Raw genomic sequence first — 20666 nt, forward strand, 5'->3', positions numbered from 1 at the left:
TGCTGTGTCAGCTTCCGTGGTGGCCTCTGCACCTATTATCCTGTTTAAACTTCACCCTCACCTAGGGGCAGGCGGTATCGTTAGCCCATCTAAACGACGTGGAGAATGAGGCTGTAAATGTTACGTGACTTTCTCCCCAGGCACGCAGCAAGTCCGAGTCGGAGCTGTGCTGCACAGCAGACAGCCTGCTCCAGCGCCTGAATGCTCCCCCTACCCTAAAGGGCAGGTCAAAGGGCCCTTTAGAACATAGAGGAAGAACAGAGATCTACCGCTTATGACAGCTATAACGTTCCAGGTCTTCTGCTTGTGGCTTGATCTGCATCGTTCCACATGCTCTCCAACTGCCCCACGAACCACGGCCCAGCACAGCGCATCTCAGAGAGGTTAGTATACCTGTCCGAGATCACACAGCAGGAAGTGGCAGAACTGAATGTGCGCCAGACGTGCCTGACCCCGAAACGTGAGGGATGATGCTCCGACTGCTGATAATGAAGATGGCGAATGGCCTGGTCCTGGGGTGGAATCCAGAAGGAGGGCCCAGCTGGAGCAGTCCCTCCTGAGCCCGGGGATGAGGTCAGGGCCTCAACAGCACTCCTGTCCTTCCGCCTTGAGATGTCCCTGGGGATGCTGTTGTTGTGTTTTCCTTTTTGTATTTTCACTAATGTTTCAGCTCAGCTTTTCTGTCCCGAGGCGCTTTAATCACCAAGGGCCCTGTTCCAAACGTGCCGTGCATAAATAACGAAGGAAATAAATAATGCCTGCTGTTTCTACCACACAGCTCGCGGTGGGGGAAGCCAAAGCCGGGAAGTCGCAGAGATTTCCCGGGGTTTGAGCCCGCTCTGCCTGTGTCCTGCTGTGTGACCTCTCACAGGCCTCTCAAGCTCTCTGTGCTTCAATTTCCTAATTTGTCAAATGGGGAGAAAACCTGTTTGGCAATGCCCCCAGAGATGGCCAGATCAGATAGTTCTGCAGAACTCTTTGGGAAAATGTGAGGCGGCGAACACGGCAGGCCGAGGGCGAGGCGGTGATGGCCCGTGCGGCTTAGTCACGGGACAGTCCATCTGCTCCTCGCCAGAATCCAGCAAGGAAGCACTAGGAGTCCCGGTTTGCGGAGACTCAGTGGAAGGGCGGTTTCCCAGAGCTGGGCTCTCGGCCGGATCTTCTGCCTCCAAAGCCAGTGCTTCTGCGTCGCGGAGGAACCCAGGAGAGCAGGGGCCCGAGGCGTCCTTCACAGGGCCGCGGTCCTCCCTCCGGGCAGGAGGCGTTTGCCTTTGAGCAAAGGTTTGCCTTTGAGCAGAAGCCTGCGGACCGCACAGCCCCCGCCTGCTGCAGACAGACAAGGGTCCCGGGATGTGGAGTGGGCGGGGCCTGGCGCCTCCCCGGGCCCCACGCTGCAAACCAGACCTCCTCTCAGACACACGCCCGGGACAGGGGTGGGGCTGGCCGCGGAGGGAAACGAGCCGAAGCCAGGCCCGCTGAGAAAAGAGCAAGGGCCGCCCAGGGCCTGGGGTGGGGGCGGCCGTGGGACAGGAGAGCGTCCTGCTGGCGGGGCTGGCGCTGGCCCTCTGAGCTGCTCTCTCCTCGTGCTAGTGCTCCTGCCTCCCGGGCTGGCTGTGGAGGTGGGGCGGGTATAGATCAAGGGCTTTGGGCTGTGCCTGACAAGCAGTGAGCACCAAGCAGTTTCAGCTGTTATTAATGTTTGCAAAGGTGGAGTCTCGAAGTCCACCCAGGCGTATACTCATCCATCTGTCCATCCGCCCATCTGTCCTTCCACCCGTCGGTAAGTCCATCCAGCCCTCCACTCTTCATTCATTCATCCATTTATTCTGTGAGCTTTCGCTGAGCCCTGTCTATGTTCTAGGTCTTATCGGTGCCGACCACTGGGGTTCTGAGATTTAAAACAAAACTAAAACTAAAGCACACGGCTGCTGTGCTCACGGAGCCCGTATCTGAGCGGCAGGGCGGATGTGCGTATCAGGTCAGGAACCTGCCGGGAGCCGTTCAGACAGGGTCCCGCGAAGGGAGCCTTTAGAACTTGGGGACCAGGTTAAGGCACTAACAGGAGGTGGTGAAGCGCCAGGGAAGCCGTTACCGCCCTCAGGGGACAGAGGACAAGAGGAAGGAGCTGTTACTGACGCTGATCTGTGGCTGAGGAGAGAGGCTGCCTGCAGAAGCTGGGCTTTGGCCGAGGAAGTCGGGCCCTGCCGAAGGGGACGGGCAGGGAGAGCCGGGACTCAACCACCTCGCTCTGCTCCCCACTCTATCCCTGGTGGTGCCCGACATTCACTGAGCCAAGCAGACTCAGAGGGCGAAGGGTCCAGCTGAGAGCAAGGTGGAGAGGGGTGGCTGGGGAGGGGCATCGATGTGGGCTGGCCGCCGTGCCCTGTAAACGGCCAGGTACGGTGTGCGCGGTTATGTGGAAGGACAACTCTGTGGGATCACAGCAGAGGGCCCTTTTTACTGGGGAGAGGTGATGAGGCCTTCCCGGAGGACAGGACGTCAGGGTCCAGGGGTGAGTGAGAGTTTTCCAGGCGGGGGGAGACAGACAGTGTTCCTAACAGAGATGGTTTGGGCCTGAAGCATGAAGAATGGGGGGGATGGTGGAGGGTCGGAGGTGGGGGCGGTGGGTGCAAGAGAAGGGAACCTCAGAGGCCCTCTGAGTGGGGCCTGCTGGTGGTCCTGGAGCAGGCTGGGGAAGCGCTGGGATTAGACCCAGGTCCCAGGTCTCTTCCCCCTCCAGGACTGTGTTTCTCAGCTAGAGCAATTTGTGAAAAATTAATTTTTAATGACACAAGTAAGCCCCGAATATATTATTCTCGTCAAAAATGAAAGCACTTTGGAGCCATCATTCCCACGGTTGGGGCTTGGCGTGCGACTTCCAGTCCTTTGTCTGGTGGTTCTCAACTGGGAGCGCTTTTTTCTTCCAGGGACATTTGGCAGTGTCTGGAGACATTGTTTCATTGTCACAACTGGGCGTTGGGGCTCTTGGCATGGCATGGACAGAGGCCAGGATGCTGCTCCTCACCCCCCAGCACACAGGACAGCCCACGTGGAAGGGTTATCCAGCCGCAAATGTCAACAGCCTGAGGCTGAGAAATGTTGGTCTAGGCTAGGAGTTCTTGACCATTTTTCCCCAATATTTCCCTCCTAAAGAGTTTTTTTAGACATTTTTTTTCCCCTAAACACACTTCTTCCCACGGGAAGCATTCTAACGCTGTCGATAAATTATCTGCTTACGCCCTCTGTGTACATCTGTGCTTCACGCACAAGGACGGTAGATGCCTTAGCCCCACAAGAATCAACCTCAGATCCCTTGGGGACAATATCACCACCGCTGAGGCTGCAGGGCGCCGTGTTCACACGGGACCCACCCATGGGCATGTGCATTTTAGTGTAAGCGGCACCGCGCTGTGGGAAGAGATGGGCGACGTGGCTTTTAAGGGCAGAGGCACCTTTTCTTTTTTTGTTTCTGCACAAGATTCCATTTTATGAAGCTGACATTATAGTCAACCATTCCCCTACCTAAAAACATGTAGGCTGTTTCCAATTTTTCCCCACTGTGTACAAGCAATGCTGCAAACCGTTATATTATTTTTTAATTAAACTATTAATTTTGAGATAATTGTAGAGTCGCGTGTGCTTGTGAGAACAATACAGAGAGGCTCCGCGTACCCTTTGCCCAGTTTCCCCAGCGGTAACGTCTTGCATATCTATAGTACCACATCAAAATCAGGATGCTGACATTGATGCAGTTGAGATGCAGAACGCTCCATCACCACAGGGTCCCTCATGTGGTCCTTTTATAGCCACATCCGCTTCCTCCCTACCTCTGCCCTCCCATGACCCTCGGCAATCACTAAACTATTGACCATCTGTAACATTTTGCCATTCCTAAGATGCTACGTTAAGTGGGATCACATACTATGCAATCTTTGGGGACTGAATTTTTGCACTCGGCAAAATTCTCTGGAGATTCATCCAGGTGGCTGTGTGTAGCAATACTGGCTCCTTTTTATCTCTGAGAAGGGTTCCATGGGGTGGATGTGCCACCGTTCTTTAAACCGTTCACCCATCGCGGGATGTCTGCTTGTTTGCAGTTTTGGGCTATTATGAACAAAACTGCTATAAACGTTCCTGTACAGATTCTTGTGTAAATATAAGTTTTAATTTCTCCGGGGTAAATGGGGTATGATTGCTGGGTCATATGGTAGTTGTATGCTTAGTTCTTAAAAAGAAATTGCCAGATTGTTTTCCAGAGTGGCTGTGCAATTTTCCGCTGCCGCCAGTGATGAGCGAGTGATCCCAGTTTCTCTGCATCCTCATCAGCACTTGGCATTGTCATCATTTTTTATTTTAGCTGTTCTGATGGGCGTGTAGTGCTATCTCCTTGTGGGTTTCATTTGCATTTCCCTCATGGCTAATGATGTTGAACGTTGTTTCAGGTGCTCATTTCCCATGTGTAAGTCCTCTTCATGTCTTCTGCCTGTTTTCTAATTGGATCGTTTGTTCTTTTACTGTTAAATTCTGGGAGGTTTTGTTCCCAGTAAATCAGGGAAAGATGGAGATTTATTTAATTTAAAAGAATTTTTCTGAATGTGAGAGTAATGTTGCATTATGTAAAACTATTTATTGATAATAGCATTCTATGATACTACTGGCAAGTTTTTTGTTGTTAGGTTGATTGAGGTAGAATTTTCATACAATAAAATACACTCCTTTTAAGGTGTACAGTTCTATGAATTTCACAAACGCCTACAATCAGAGAGCCATCACTCCACAGTCGACATATAAAACGCTTCCGTCACCCCCAGATGCTCTCATGCCTCTTTTTAGTCAGCTGCACTCCCAGAAACCACTGCTCTGTTTTCTACCTGTATAGTTTTGCCTTTTCCAGAAAGTCATATAAATGGAATCATACAGCATGCAACCTTTTAAGTCTGGCTTCTTTTGCTCAAAATTATGAATTTGAGAAGCTCTGCATATATAAATTATATATGTATATACATAGTATCTAGTATATAGTATACATACAAATAATATCTATATAGTATCAATATAGTATCTAGAATACATATATATTATGTATACACTCTCTCTATGTATACAGGTGTCCCCCACACTATTTGGAAGTAGAGCGTTCCTATGAAACCTTTTGTAAGCTGAAATGGGATAAGGTGAAGAAGCAATTACCATCAACTTATACGGGAAAAATTTTTGACCGTTCTCACACCCAGAAAATAACCTACCAAAATAACTAAAGATTAAAGCACGGATGCTCACAGACGCTGTTCAAAGCTGTGGCAGCTTGGCCCTGAGATGCTGGGAGTAGTTCCCGGGGACGCCGCTTGGTGGCGCCACTCTCGCTGCTCAGGGTGCGCGCTGCCTCTAGAACGGCTCATGCGCAACAAACTGAGTCTCCTGCACGCTATTTTCACTCTTCGCCTATTTTCGCAAGAGTGGAAATCGTCTTCAGATTTCTTTTGGTTAGCAGAAACAGGTACTAATGTAGGCCTTTTGTGAAAGCAGTGGCATAAAGCGAACTTTTGGGTAACAGGAGCAGCCTGTATCTATAATGTATGTGCTCAGAATTTCCAGATACTAGTCCTTTGTTGGATGATATATGGTTGACAATATTTCCTCCTAGTGTGTAGCTTGTCTTTTCATCCTATTAACAGAGTCTTTCACAGAGAAGAACTTTTAAAATTTTAATGAGATCCGCCTAATTAATCAATTTTTCTTTTTAGGGATTGGACTTTTGGCACTCAGTTTAAGAACTCCGTGCCTAGCTATAGACCCTGAAGATTTTCTCCTATGTTTTCTTCCAAAAAGTTTTACATTTAAGGCCATGATTCATTTTGAGTTAATTTTTGTATAAGATGTGAAGTTTAGGTTAAGATTCTTTTTCTTCTTTTTTTTTTTTGCCTAGCGATGTCCGATTGTGTCAGCCTCATCTGTTGAAATCCATTGGATTGCTTTTGCACCTTTGTCAAAAGTCCATTGGGTGTATTTGCGTGAGTCTAGTTTCGCATTCTCTATTCTGCTTCGTTGATCTGTACGTCTATCCCTCCACCAGTACCACAGTCTTGATTACTGTAGCTATAGAGCAAGTCTTGAAATCAGGTGCAATGATTCCTCCCACTTTAGTTTTCTTTTTAAAAATTGCATTAGCTATTCGTTCCTTTGCTTTTCTACATAAATTTTAGAATAAACTAATCTATATTCACGAAAAACATTGCTTGGATTTTGACAGTAAGTGTGTTAAGCCCGTATATTAATTTGGGGAAAAATTGACCTCTTTACTATGATGAGTCTTGCAGTCCACTAACAGAGTATGTCTTCCCATTTATTCAGATTTTCTTTGATGTCTTTCATCAGCGTTTTGTAGTTTTCAGCATGCAAGTCCCATATATGTTTTGTTAGATTTATACCTTAGTATTTCTCTTTTTTGAGTTCTGAAAAATGGTATTGTATTTTTAATTTTGGCACCCACGTGTACATTGCTAGTATATAGAATTACAATTGATTTTTGTATGTTTATCTTGTATCCTGTGATCTTGCTGAACTCACTGATTAAGTCTAGGGGTTTTTTTGTTTTTTGTTTTTTTTGTAGATTTCTAGGAATTTTTTTATGTATACAGTCATGTCATCTGCAAATACTGACAGTTTTGTTTATTGCTTTCTGATCTGTATGCCTTTTATTTCCTTTTCTTGCCTTACTCCACTGGCCAGAACTTCCAGCACTGTGTTGAATAAGAAGAGTGATGAGGTCAGACATCCTTGCCTTGTTCCTGATCTTAGGGGGCAAACGTATAATGGCCTTTAACCATTAAGCATAATGTTAGCTGTAGATTTTGTGTAGAAGCTTTTATCAAGTTGGAGAAGTTCTCCCTATTCCTATTTTTCTGGGAGTTTTGGTCATGAACGGGTGCTGAACTTTGTCAAATACTTTTTTTGCATCAGTTGGTGTATTGTGTGGTTTTTCTTCTTTAGCTTGTTAATGTGGGTTATGTTAATTGTTTTTCAAATATTAACCAGCGTTTGGTTATGGTCTATAATTTTTTTCATATACCACAAATTCTATTTGCTAATATTTTATTAAGGTTTTTTTGTGTCTATATTCATGAGGGATACTGGTCTGTAGGGTTTTTATTTCCAACTGTCTTTATCTACTTTTGGTATCAGGATAATACTGGCTTTATAAAATGAATTAAGAAATCTTTCCTCCTTTTCTATTTTCTGGAAGAGATTGTGTAGAATTGGTGTTAATTCTTCTCTAAACATTTGGTAGAATTTTCCAGTGACACCATCTGGCCCTGGAGATTCCTTTTTTTGGAAGTTTTAAAATTATGAATTCAATGTCCTTAATACTTTTAGAGCTATTTAAATGATTTATTAAACATTTGGCGAGTTGGAGGTAGTTTATGTTCTTCAAGGAGATGACCCATTTTATCTAAGTTGTCAAATTCATATGTGTAGAGTTGTTGTAGTATCCTCTTTTTATCCCTTCGATGTCTGTAGTGATAGCCTTGGCTTCATTCCTGATATTAATAGTTTGTGTCTTCTCTCTTCTTTCCTTTGTTAGTCTTCCCAGTAGTTTGTCAATTTTGTTGATCTTTTCAGGGAACCAGCTCTTTGTTTCATTGATTTTTCTCTATTGTTTTACTGTTTTCAGTTTCATTGACTTCTTCTCTTATCTTTATTGTTTCCTTTCCACTGCTTGCTTTGTGTTTATTTTTCTATCTTCTAAGTTCTTGAGGTGGGAGTTTGATTATTGATTTGAGACTTTTCTTCTTTCCTAAGCTGCATTTAGTGTTATAAATTTCCTTCTTAGCACTATTTCAGTTGTGCCCCAAATTTTGATATATTTTGTTTTCACTCAACTCTGTATTTTTTTATATCTTCGAGACTACCTTTTTGACTCATTGGTTATTTAGAAGTGTGCTGTTTAGTTTCCAAATGTTTAGAGATTTTTCGATCTTTCTGTTATCGATTTCTAGTTTTACTCCTTTGTGTTTGGAGAGCATCCTCTGTGTGATTTCAATTGTTTTAAATCTGTGGAAGTTGTTTTTTGTTTTGTTTTGTTTTGTTTGTTTTTAATGGCCTAGGATATGGTTACTTTAGTATATGTCCTGTGGGCACTTGCAAAGAATGTGTTGAGTGGAGTGTTCCATAAATGTTGGTTAGATCTTGTTTGTTGTTGGTGGTAAGTTCTTTAATATCTTTGCTGATTTTCTTTCTCGTTGTTCTATCAGTTATTGATAGGATGTGTTAAAATCTCCAAATATATATCTGGATTTGTCTTTTTCTCCTTTCAGTTCTATCAGGTTTTGCTTCATATATTTCACAGCTGCGTTTTTTGGTGTATGCACATTTAAGATGGCTGTCTTCTTGATGGACTGGCTCTTTTATCGTTATATAATGCCCTTCTCTGTCTCTGGTAATTTTCTTTGTTCTGAAGTCACTTTATCTGATATTCCTATCACCACTCCTGCACAATTTAGAAAACTCGAGAGGAGAAGGAAAATATGTTGTATTTACCCATATTTTGCTTACCCTGTTCTTTCTTGATATTTCAAGATGTCTTTTATCATTTCCTATCTGTTTAGAGAGGTACATTTAGACATTCTGTTCGGGTAGTTTCGTTGGTGGCAATTTCTTAGTTTTCCTCTATCTGAGAATATCTTGATTTCCCTTTCATTCCTGAAGAATATTTTCAATGCATACAGTTCTTTTCTTTCAGCTCTTGAAAACTGCGTGCCACTTCTTTCTGGCATTCGTAGTTTCTGATGAGAAATCTGCTATCATTAAGATTGTTTTTCCTCTATAGGTAAAGTGATATCCCCAATTTCATTCCTGTGGCTTGTTTGGGGTTTGGTCATCTTCTTGAATCTGTAGGTTAATGTCTCTTGCCAGGTTTGGGAAGCTTTCAGCCACTGTTTCTTCTAGTACTTTTTTGCCCCGCCCTCTTTTTCTTCTCCTTCTGGGACTCCAGTGACCTGAGCGTTGGATCTTTGATATAGTTTCATATGTCCCTGCAGTTTTATTAATTATTTTTCAATCTATTTTCTCTGTATTGTTCAGATTAGGCAATTTTTATTATTCTCTATTCTAGTTCGCTGACTCCTCTGTCCTCCGCGTTCTATTGCTGAGCCCATTCATTGAGTTTTTGAAAAATTTCAGCTGTATGTTTTTAGTTCTAAAATTTCCATTTGATTCTCTTTCTATGCTTTTCTATCTCTTTGCTGAGGCCCTCTATTTTTTCATTTGTTTCAAGCACGTTCATGATTGCTTGTTGAGGCATTTTTAGGATGGTTGCTTTAAAATCCTTGTCATATAGCTCTAATATCTATGTCACATTGGTGTTGGCATCTGTTGATGCTTTTTCTCATTCAGTTTGAGGTCCTCCTCATTCTTGGTATGACAGTGACTTGATTAAAACCTGGACATTTTGGGGTATTATGTTATGAGACTCTGCATCTTATTTAAGGCTTCTGTTTTAGCTGGATTCTTCTGAAACATCCCCGGGAAGGGAAAGTGGATGCTGCCTTATTATTGCCAGATGGGAGTGGAAGTCCAGATGGCCCATGGAGTCTTCTCTGACGCCCGAAGCGGGGGGAACTCCTTGTTACTGCTGGGTGGCTGTGGGGGTTCCAGCTCCCTGTGTGGCCTCCACTGACTTCATAGGGAGAGGAGGCAATCATTTCTGCTCCCTGATTGGCCTTCTTTGACGTCAACTGGTGGATGCTGTGGGGGTTGGGGCACCTTCTTATAGCCTGGTGAGGATGGAGTTCTGGGCTCCCCATTTGGTTTTTACTGGTGTGGGTGAGGGTGGGACTATGGTTTTTCTGGAGTAGGGTGGTAATTGTTTAAAAATTTTCTGCCTTTCTAGGTTACCCATTTCCTGGTCCTTTGGCTAGAGAAAGCAGGCTTTTGTTGGGCCTTTTTTTGTCCGTGCTTCTGGCGTTTCTTGGTTGCTGGCTTCTTTAGCTCCAAGTCTGGGATGTATGAGGCATAAAGAAAGCCCAGGGACTCACCATTGTGTTGTTCCTTAGGTCCTGATGTCCCCCCCCAGTCTGCCGCCTTCTCTCTGCCTTTCAGAATCTTTTAATGTTTGTCTTGATATAACATCCAGGAGTTTTAGTTGTATTTGGCAGGAGGAACGGGGGAAAGTACGTCTGCTCCATCTTCCTGGGAGAGCAAGTCCTCTTACATTGATTTATTTCTTAACATCCCTCCTTGTGCAGACATGAGGATGCTTTTGTAGGGTAGACACTGAGAAGTGGAGCTGCTTGGTCATCAGCTGTGTGTGTTTTGAAACACCCTCCAGGATGCTGTGCCCACTTACACTGCCACCAGCAGGGCGTGAGCGTGCCTTTCCCCCTCACACTCTTGAGTACACACCTTTGTCAACCCTGTAACATTTTACCCACGTGGGTGAGAAAATAGCATCTCATTATTTTACTCTGCAAGTTCTTTGATTACTAGCAAGGTAAATATCCTTTTTGTGGACTTCTTGACTGATTACATGGACCTTGCGTTCTAATGAGGGAGAGAGACAAAAAGCAAGCCGGGTAGCCAGGTGATTTCAGAGAGCGAGAAATATGATGAAGACAATAAAACGGCGTCATGAATAAGAGTCCTGGGGGCTCAAGGGGTTCTGGGGCTTGTCAAGGAAGAAGAGATGACCACAAGAGGCGGTACCACAGAAGCTTTATTGAGGGGTGCTTGGACAGGGTTGCGTGAGGGGAAAGTCCCTCACAGCAGAGTCTGTCCAGAGGCTTCTGGAGAAGGAGCCACATCCAGGAGGGGACTCCTGGGAGACGGGGCAGAACGAGGCTTCCACATCTGGCTGGTCTCGCTCAGCTGCACGGGGCGGTGGGGTGAGCCTCTGGGGCAGAGAACTCTGAAGAGCAGTAGCGGCTGGGGTTCTTATAACCACAGGCTCCATCTCCTCAGGGGCCAGCAGAGGTTGGGTGTACTTTTGTGTCATAGGCAAAGTAGGCAGGCCCTCGGGGGCTAAAAATCAGCTTGTCTGGGCTGCTTTTAAAACAATTGAATGTGTAAAATCTGAGTGTGGCACTGGTGGGCTTTTGCACCAACGGGTCTCAATCTGCTGTGAAGAAATGACCTAAGGGCCAAAATACAGGGGCCATCCTTGGCTAATTTATATAACAAAGAGTTACGGGAGGGGGGCGGTGGTAAGAGGACTACTTTACATGGGGCAGTCAGGGAGAGCATCTCTGAAGAGGTGACACTTGCGCTGACACCTGAGGAATGAGGAGGCAGCGGTGGGAAGACAACAGTAGGAGGTAGGAAAGCGTATGTACTCAAGAGACAGAGAGAGAGCAAGGGAGCTGGAGCTGCGTGAGCAAAGATGGGGCCATGATCAATGAGACGAGGGCAGAGGCAGGCCCCGGGCTGGATGACGCTGGTGTGCATGCTAGGAGAAGGAGCCAATTTCTGCTCTAAGCCCAGCACAAAGCCATTGAAGGATTTTGATTAATATTTTAAATATTATGCTTTAGATTTGGCACACTCAGGCTGTCATGTGGAGGGAGGAGGCAGAGGGCAACGGGCAGAAGCGAGACCCGTGAGGAAGCTCTGGATGATAGAAGATGGTGGCCTGAATTGGGAGGTGAGGTGGAAACGGGGACAAACGGGCAGGTGGCGGGGGCAGGGTGGAGCGCAGCCTCGGTGATGGGTGGGATGGGAGATGTGGGGAACAGAGACAATCGAGAAGGATTCCAGGGCGGCTGGGGTTCTGTTTCCTGAGATAGAGTAGACTAGGAGAGGAGCGAGTCTGGAGGAGGTCAAGAGTTGTCAGTGCGAGTTTCATGCTTTCTGCAGCATGGGGGCTGGAGGGCAGGAGGATCAGGGACTGGCTGTTGGCTCCGAGATGACCTATTTCTGTTTGTAGATTTAACTGAGGCCTCCTCGCTGTGTGCAGAAGACTCCAGGGCACTCTGTGTAGCCAAGCAAGAAAGTGAGAAACCAGACTTTAAACTGTCATTTAATCAAGGAACAAAAATAAATTCTTAATTAGGCTTTGCTGACTGCATATCAATTACAGTTCCATTTAAAGGACTTTTTCCTGAATGTAGGGTGGTGGTGGGGGTGGAGAACAGAGAGAGAGAAGAAAGTGGAAAGTGCCGCGCGCTGTGCCGGGCATTGCCCTCATAGTCCTCCTCCCAGGAAGCCCATCATGTAGGTTCTGTCATCCTCCTCTTACAATGGAGAAGCTGAATCTTGGGAGGTGAAATGACTTGCCCAGGGTCCCAAAACTTGTAACCAGCACAACCCAGATCAGAATCCTGTTCTTCAGACTCCAGAGCCTGCTGCTTATTTTTCCCATCCCTGTCATGTGCCCACCAGTATATAGTTCTTCATTTTCTTTAAATTGGCTTAAATTAAAATCCAAATCCCCATCCCGCCCGACAGATCAGAAGGTCAGGGTCAGCCATTATGGGAGCAGGCTACCCCCCGGTTTAAGGCAAAGGTCACGAATTCTTAGGCCTTGCCAAAGGCTCTGAGAGGTCCGGTCTGGCATGGGGCGTTGGTGGGGCCCATTGATCACCATGGAGACGTCCCCTGTCTTGGTTCCAGCAGAACTGATGGTTCTGTGCTTTCTACGCTACTCTCAAGACTGAAGCAGCTTTGCCAAGGTGAGACCCTTTCCCATGTTGGGGGAGCCTCTCCCACCCCTCTCCTGCCACCTTCAGTGAACTTTTCCCTGCTCGTCACTGAAGACTCAAGCACCCTTGCCTTCCTGCCCTGCCTCAGCCCCCCTGCAAGTCAGGGAGCACAAAGCCGCCAACTTGTCTGAGATGCAGGAAGGGAGAAAACACAGGAAGCGCAAAGCTTGAATGATTGTCTCCGTCAATCATCCTGGACCGCTTCTCTGCACCTCCCTCCGGCTGGGCCTGTCCCAGGTTCTGGGTGCAGCATGTTGAATCGTGTTGGAGCAGCCCACGCTGATAGAAGGCCAGAGGTCTTATTTTTATTTTTTAATGTTTTATTATAGAAATATCAAACTTATACAGAAGTAGAGAAGGCAAACTTTTGTGCATCCATCACCCCAGTTTCAACAGCTCCTGGCCGAGCTCGTTTAATCTATACCTCCACCCACCCTCTCTTCCATAGGATCTTGAAGCAAATCCCAGATATCGTATCATTTCATCCATAAATATTTTAGTTTGTGTCTTTAAGAAGTAAGGAGAGATATATTTTTAAAGGAAGAAATGTTTCCCAATTGAAAACCTTGTGCTTATTTGGAATGGAAGACCCCACAGTGAGGGATGGGCGATTCCAAGCTCTGCCTGGCCCTTCCGCACTGCACGTCAATCAGGCCCGCCCCTCGCTGCTGCCTTCTTCTCACCAGCGGAATGCAAAGCAGAGTCTTCACTTTGCAGATGGGAAAACTGAGACCAGAGAGGAAAGGAGATTTGTCCAAGATTCCCAGACTTCATAGACTTGGGCTAGCTGGAGACAAGTGGGCCACCTAAGGAGGCTAATACTTCAGGTCCCTTCATTTTCTAAATACTTGGTGGACATCTATTTAGAGGTGAGGTGGGTGCTGCACGGGGAAGGGTGTAGAAAGGGGACTCTGGTGGCAGCTCAGCCTGTCCTCCACTCTCGAAATTCCAGTCGGTTCCAACTTGCATAACGCACCCAGCAGACCGAAACCTGCGGTCGCCTGCACACTCTCCTCTGACGGCGGTTTAGCAAGCTCCTTTCATTATTCGGTTTGCCCTGGGAGTCTCATTCTTCCTCCACACTGCTGCTTCAGAGACTCATCCCGATCCCACAGGGTTCTTTCCTGAGATGAGTTGGGATGAACCAACCAGGACTATTTCAGGTGCAAGTGACAGAAAACCCAGCTCACTTATCTCAGCAAAAAGGGAAAGTTATTGGTCCATGTAAGTCCAATACATTCTCCTTCAGGGTCGGTTGGATCCAGGGGAAATCTGTGGTTCTCCCCTCCCTGGTCTTGCTTTCCCTGATGTTGGCTCCCTTCTTGGACGGGCTCTGCCCCTGTGGTGCAAGATGGAGACCTAGTTCTGGCCTGCATTGTCTCCTTTTATCAGGCCAGCAGAAGGGAGATACTCTCTTTTCTGACTCTCATTGGCTCATTTTGGGTCATGTGCCTGGGCCTGAGCCAATCACCATGGCCCGGAGTTCAGATATACTGGTTGGATTAGCGCCAGGTCATCTGGGTGTGGGTCAGCCTCTCCCAAACCGCAGAGGAGTGAGACTAGAGGAGCTGGGCTCCCAGAGGAGAAGCAGTAGGCTGTTACTGAAGAAGGGGGATGGCTGCTGAATAGGCAGGTAACAGATTTCTACTCTCTGGTTCTATTGCCAAGGATATTCAGGTGTCTTAGTGGGCCCTGGGCAGCTGCCAGCTGCTCTGTTCCTTATTGCAGCATTGCTTATGTCAGAGCTGTAATTAGAACTCGGGACTCCCGGCCCTCAGCCCAGTGCTCTTCACGTCCTTTCCCCCCCTCTTTTCAAACTGGCTTGTGTGTCCCTGGGCAGGACCTCCTGGGGCAGGCCTGCCTCTCCTCTTGGCAAAAGCAACTCCCAGCCTCTTAGGCTGAGGAGCAGGGGGCTGTTTCCTACTGGGCCTGCTGTCAGGTTTGCTATGACCTCGAGCAGGCTCTTCCCATCTTTGAGCCTCAGTTTTCTATTTTGGAACATCTGTAAAATGGAGCTAATGGTGATGCTCACCTCTCAGGGCTGTGGGAGGCTGAAATGAGCTTGTGACCTGTAAATGGTTGTGAAAATGGAAAGAATAATACTAACCATTACTATTGCTCCCGGCTTCTTCCCTCAGGGTTGTTTTTCTCTCCACCCCCTTCCCCTCCGCTCCCCACAGGGGAGCAGCCACTTGCTCAGGGATTTGATCCAGATGAGTTTTGATGGCTTGGAAGCTTTCAGAGCCGCCCACTCTTCCTCCTCCCACCCTGCTGAGCTGACAATTTCGCATGACATCAATTCCTCTGACAGCCGTGTAAACAGATGGTGGTCCCCGCTGCCCAGGGTGCTGGGGAGCGATACCATGGTAACCTGCTAAACTGTGACAGGTGCCAGGACGGTGGGAAATCCAGGACCTTCAGACGTGAATGCACATGGCTCAGGTGGCAGGCCCTGGGCTGTGGGTTTATCTCAGCCACAGAGGGTCAGGGCTGGCTGGTTGGCAGCAAAGCATTGGGCTTGAGTACAGACCCTGCCCCTTCCTAGCCATGTGACCGTGGCTGGATTGTGTCCTCTCTCCAGGCCCATGGTGGGTAATTAGCACCATCCCAGAGTAGCAAGGGTACGTGGACCTGAAAGTGCTTGAGCTCCGGGATGGGTACATTGCTGGTGCCCAGTAAATGTTTCTTGAATGAAGAAACAATGGATGAAGGGACGTGGAGGATCAACTCCCTGGAAATGGGCTGGAAACTGGGCCCCTTGGAGGTCCTGGTTGGAAGAAGGCCAAGTGTGCAAATGGAATCTGAGTGTGCAAATGGGACCGAGACGGCAGCTTCCAAGGACCGCTACCTCCTGCTCTTAATCGTCGGGACCTAATACTTTGCAAGTGGTGGGATCTCCCTTCCCAAATCCCCCAGGCAGGGAGGGTAGATTAACATTCCCAGCAGGGAAACTGGTGAGTGGGCCTGGGAGGTGCTGGGCTTACGGAATCGTGGGTTTTATAACTCTGCCTGATTGCCTCAGTTTCCCAAATTGTCCTCTCATCCCTGTCATCCAGAGCTTGGAGCTCTGCTTTAAACCACGGACTATCCCAAGCTCAGAGAGGGGCAATGACTTGACTAAGGCTACACAGCCAGCCATATAAACCACCTGAGCGTGGGCAGCCTACCCCGTTCTGCAGCCAGGCGCCATTGCTGGGGGTGCTCCCAGCCTCCCATCAGCGCTGTGAGCTCTGCTCTCTCACATGCTGCCCAGGCCATCCCCACTCCCTCCTCTTTTCCACGTGCCTTGGGCTGGGCTTGCCCCCTGCCTGCACAGGAGGTATCATAAAGAAACAAGGGGAGCCAATGCCCACATATCTGCAATGTACGTAGAAGAGTGCCTGGCGTGAAGCACAGTTTCAATAAATAGCAGTGATTTTCAGTATTGTGGAGACAAGATCCCCCAGCCTATGGGAAGATTGCTTTCCACAAATGGAATTGACTTCAAGCAGGATGCAGAGTGGCAAACCTACAGTGTGGGTGACAGCTGGATGCGGGCCAGGCTGTGTGACCTTGGACAAGCCACTTACCTTCTCTGAGCATCTGTGAATGGGGCTGATGGCCTCACCTGCGGAGGTGTTGGGATTGGACGGGCCCCTGGAGCAGGGCCTGGCAGAGCGGTGCTCGTGCCTGCTGACATGATGCTGCTTGTGGTAAGTTCTCTTGGAATGAGGGTCATCTCGATGCCATTGAGTACGGAGATGACCTGAGGCTGGTGTTCTTCATACTGTCTTCCTGGAAGGTGGGAGTTTAGCCTCTGCTTGCATACCTCTAGGGACAGGAGACTCACTCCTTCCTGGTTGGACAGCTCTGCTAGAAGCTGATCCTCTATGGAGCTCAGACTTGCCTCTGCGTGGGCTTCCTCTTCGAAGTGTCTAGCTGTGCCCTTGGGGCCACCAGGACCTGGACTGCGGTGGAGGACCAGAACGTGGCTGGGCCCCACGTGAAGAGCTGAGTAGGAGCCGCACAGGCTCTTGGGCCCAGGTGTGGGTCCAGCTCCCCTGGTTATGGCCGAGTTGGGGGTGTGACAGCAATTCCTGCCTCACAGGGTTCTTCTAAGATTTAAGCGGACAGAGATATTTTAATGTCTAACATGGTTTTTGGAATCTGCTAATAATCATCTTTTTGGAGCCAGTAACCACTGAATGGGTTAATCTGTTGCAGAGAGAAGCTTCAAACGAGCCAAGTTTTTAAACATTCATTACTCTTTCGGCTTCAAGGTGTTTTTTAAAAAATTATTTTATGCTTCTTTTAAAATTTATCAGCTTGGGGCAAGCTGGCTCCCTTAATAACAGCACTAAGAAAATGTTGATAAGGCTCTGCCAATAACAGATAGTCCTCCGGCAGGGAGGCCGCATCGGCGCCGTATCTGGACACTCCAGTCTTCCTACTTGGTCTTTTCAAGGGGCCAGACCCCTCTAGACCCTCGTCCATGGCTGTGTCCCCTGGTGTCATATGTCCCACTTTCCCTGCAGGGGACAGGGCAGTCGAAGGGAGGGCAAGCAAGGACCCCGAAGAAAGAAGGAAGTGGGCCATGCTCCCACCCTACTGTGTTCCAGGTTTGGATAAAATTTGGGTTTGCTTTCCCCACTTTTGTTCTCATTCCCATCATACATTATTATACTCACAGGCATCATGGAACTCCCAGGGACAGGGCACAGGGGCCTCCCAGTCCTTCCCTTTCATGCTGGTCCTGAACGAGTTATGGAATCCTGAACTTAGAAGAGACCTGAGAGATTGTTCAACTGGGCTGTCTGTCCAGGAGAAGGATGCTATGGCTTAAATGTTTGTGTGTTGCCCCCCGCAATAATCCCCTAGGTGACAGTATTGGGAGGTGATTAAATCCTGAGGGTGGAGCCCTCGCTATGGGGATTAGCGCTCTTATGAAAGAGACCCAGGGAGCGCCCCCTTCTTCTGCCGTGTGAGGACACGACGAGAAGTCTGCAACCTGGGAGAGGGCCCTCGCCCACCATGCTGTCTCCCTGATCGTGGACTTCCAGCCTCCAGACTTGTGAGAAATAAATTTCTGTTGTTTATAAGCCACTCAGTCTGTGGTATTTTGTTATAGCAGCTCGAACGGACTAAGACAAGGCGTTACTGCCAACAGGGGTCCCTGGAGGGGGTGCGGCGGCCCAGGGCCCCCTGCCACTCCCTCAGTGGTGGAACTCCTCACCTTGCAGAAGGACCTAGGAGAGGGGAAGGGTCATTGAAGCAAGAAGAAATGGGAGTTCCTGTCCTGCCTGCACTGCTGAGTGGCTACATGACGTTGGACAAGGTGCTGCCCCTCTCTGGGTCTCTATTTCTTCACTTGCCAGCTTGGCAGGTTGGCCCAGCTGCTGATAATAACCTAGAAGTCATCATTGCTTGGGTGCTTTGTATGCACTAGATTCTGAGTTAAGTGTATCAGGTAAGTGATCCATTTTCACTCTCCCAACAGCTCTAATTTTCTTTGGAGAATCCAAGTGTCAATAAAGATCATATTAAATTTTAGGTCTTTTGTGTGTCTGAAAGCTATTCCAGCCGCACGTTTACATATTTGCAGACATCACCCTCTTGATAAAGAGCAAGGAATTTCCAATTAGATACAGTATCAGTCAGGATTAGATATTGCTGTATGTAACAGAAATCCCAAAGTAACAAGGGCTTAAACACCTAAGGGTTTAGTTTATTGCACAAAAGTAGTCAGGAAGTTGGCAGCACAGCAGTGCAGGGCTGGTGTGGAAGCTCCAGGAATTCATCAAGGACCCAGGCTCCTTCCATCTTTACGCTCTGCTGCACAAAACTTCCATCCTCAAGGTCATCACATGATCCAAGAAGACTCCTAGAGCTCCAACCATCAACAGCTGCCCTGGAGGCAGAAGGAAGAGGAAGAGAGGAAGGGCGGAAAGAAGTGTACTTCCGCTGAGTCAGCTCCCTTTAGGCAGTCTTCCTGGAAAGTCCACACTTCACTTCCGCTTGCACGTCATTGGCCAGAGCTCAGTCCTATGGTCACATCCACCTGCAAGGGGAAGATGAGAATCGTAGTCTATTAACTGGGCACATTGCTACCCTGAATAAAATCTGGGTTCTGTTCCTAAGGAAGAAGGGAAGGAACCCTGGCTGGCAAATGGGAATCTGTTACAGATGCCTTTGTGCAAAGGACTGTATGTATAATCACAGGCCGAGTAGACCATTTTGTAGGTGTATTAATGTAGCTGTTGGAACCTGGAACATAAAATACCAATGCTTGTATCAGCCAGGATTCTTTTGGTTGCAAGTGACAGAAATCCCATCACTGACTGGGTTAAACAATAAGGAAGTTTACAAGCCCAGGAATTTCACTTCCAGAGGTAGGGGCAGTTTCAGGGCTGGTTGATACACCAGCTCACCAACGTCGCAGAGCCTGGAGTCCATCCACCCATCTATTCTCTTGTGTTGGTGTTGGCTTAATCAGAGGCAACTGGCTACACTGGTTCCAAGAATTGTGTCCAGACCCAATAATATCCAGGTAAAGACAAGACAGCATTATTTCCAGGGAGTCTCTCTTAGGAGCTACAAAATGTTCTCAAAAGTCTCTCCTGCCTCAGTGGCCATTGGATCATAATCTACTCCTGGACGGATCGTTGGCAAGGGGCAAGGGCAAAGAGACCATGTCTGGAGCTGGGATCAGCTTCTTTGAAGCTCCTGGCTGCCTAGGGGAGTAGTAGATATCTGAAAAAAATTGGGGTCCTGTGAGTAGGGGCCAAAACAGGAAGCATGCTGGTAGGTGGCCAACAGTGTGCATTATAGTCTGGAGGTGACTGTTATCATTTCCGTTTTGCAGCAAGGGGATTGAGGCTCAGAGAGGTAAAGTCACTTATTTGAAGTTGAATAGCCAATGGGCAGCAGAGATAGAGCCTGAACCAGAGAGGATTGTCACAGATCTAACACCAGGCCCTGCAATCAGAGGAGGGAGGGGTCTCAGAAGTCATCTCTAGTGCTTTCCAAGCTTCAGCCATTCATCCACCACCTTTGTGATTTTTTCCCTCATATTCGCTTATATCTGCATGATAATTTACTCAATATTTTTACTTAAATAATGTCACCTTTATAATTTTTGTTCAAATAAACTCACAAGTTTTACATAAACAATTGCATTTAAAAAGGAAACACAAAGTGACATAAATGGAAAACTAGTATTGCTTTCCGGAAATAGAAGGTAAATCATGAAAAGAAATGCAATGAAAGCAAGCCCTCTTTTTCGTTCTAGAGAGATGCCATTCCATGAGAGAGGTGCTGAGCTCCAGGTCCGCTCTGTCCCTGTTATGAAGAATGACCAGGAGTGATGGAAGCGCTAAGGACTCACCAGCACCAGGCCGAGACCGCCTCCTGGGTGAAACCAGGACTCCAGGGAAGGAAGCCCAGTGGTGCGTTCTTATGATGCAATTCAATACCATGTAAGGCTCCTCCACGTACGTCTGAAATCGTCCCACATACCATTCTTTTAGAAAACGGAACTTGGGTTGAAGCCTGACCGGTTAGGGACTGCCGCATTGCACGCGATGACGAGATCTCCGGGCACGCGGCAACGCGCATTCATTCTTGGAGCTCTGCCACGGAGCTGGCCCTCGGCCGATCCAGGCAGGACTTGATTAGGTGACTCTGTTGTCTAGCCGGGAATAGCGTTGGCAAGCTGTTTCTGTGAAAAGTCAGAGAGTAAACACTTTAGGCTTTGTGGACCACGCAGTCTCTGTCCCAAAGACGCCGCGCTGCCGTTGGGATGCAGAAGCAGCACAGACACCGCACGGGAATAGGCAGGCTGTGTTTCAATAAAACTTTATTTATGAACACTGACATTCGAATTTCAGATGATTTTCACATGTGAAACAGTAGTCTTCTTTTGTTTTTTGTTTTTTTTCCAACCATTTAAAGTTGTAGAAACATTCTTAGCTGTAGGGCCAAACAGAGACAGGTGCA

General features: G+C 47.6%; 1 long non-coding RNA gene across 1 annotated transcript; it reads left to right on the top strand.

Moving 5' to 3' along the window:
- Positions 1–259: 259 nt before the first annotated feature.
- LOC102149584 (uncharacterized) lies at positions 260–12045 on the top strand. Its single transcript, XR_288247.4, has 3 exons — positions 260–383; positions 11526–11635; positions 11918–12045. It is a non-coding gene; the product is annotated as an uncharacterized lncRNA (long non-coding RNA).
- Positions 12046–20666: the final 8621 nt, after the last annotated feature.

Source organism: Equus caballus, chromosome 14 (assembly GCF_041296265.1).
Source record: "Equus caballus isolate H_3958 breed thoroughbred chromosome 14, TB-T2T, whole genome shotgun sequence".
Lineage (NCBI taxonomy): Eukaryota > Metazoa > Chordata > Mammalia > Perissodactyla > Equidae > Equus > Equus caballus.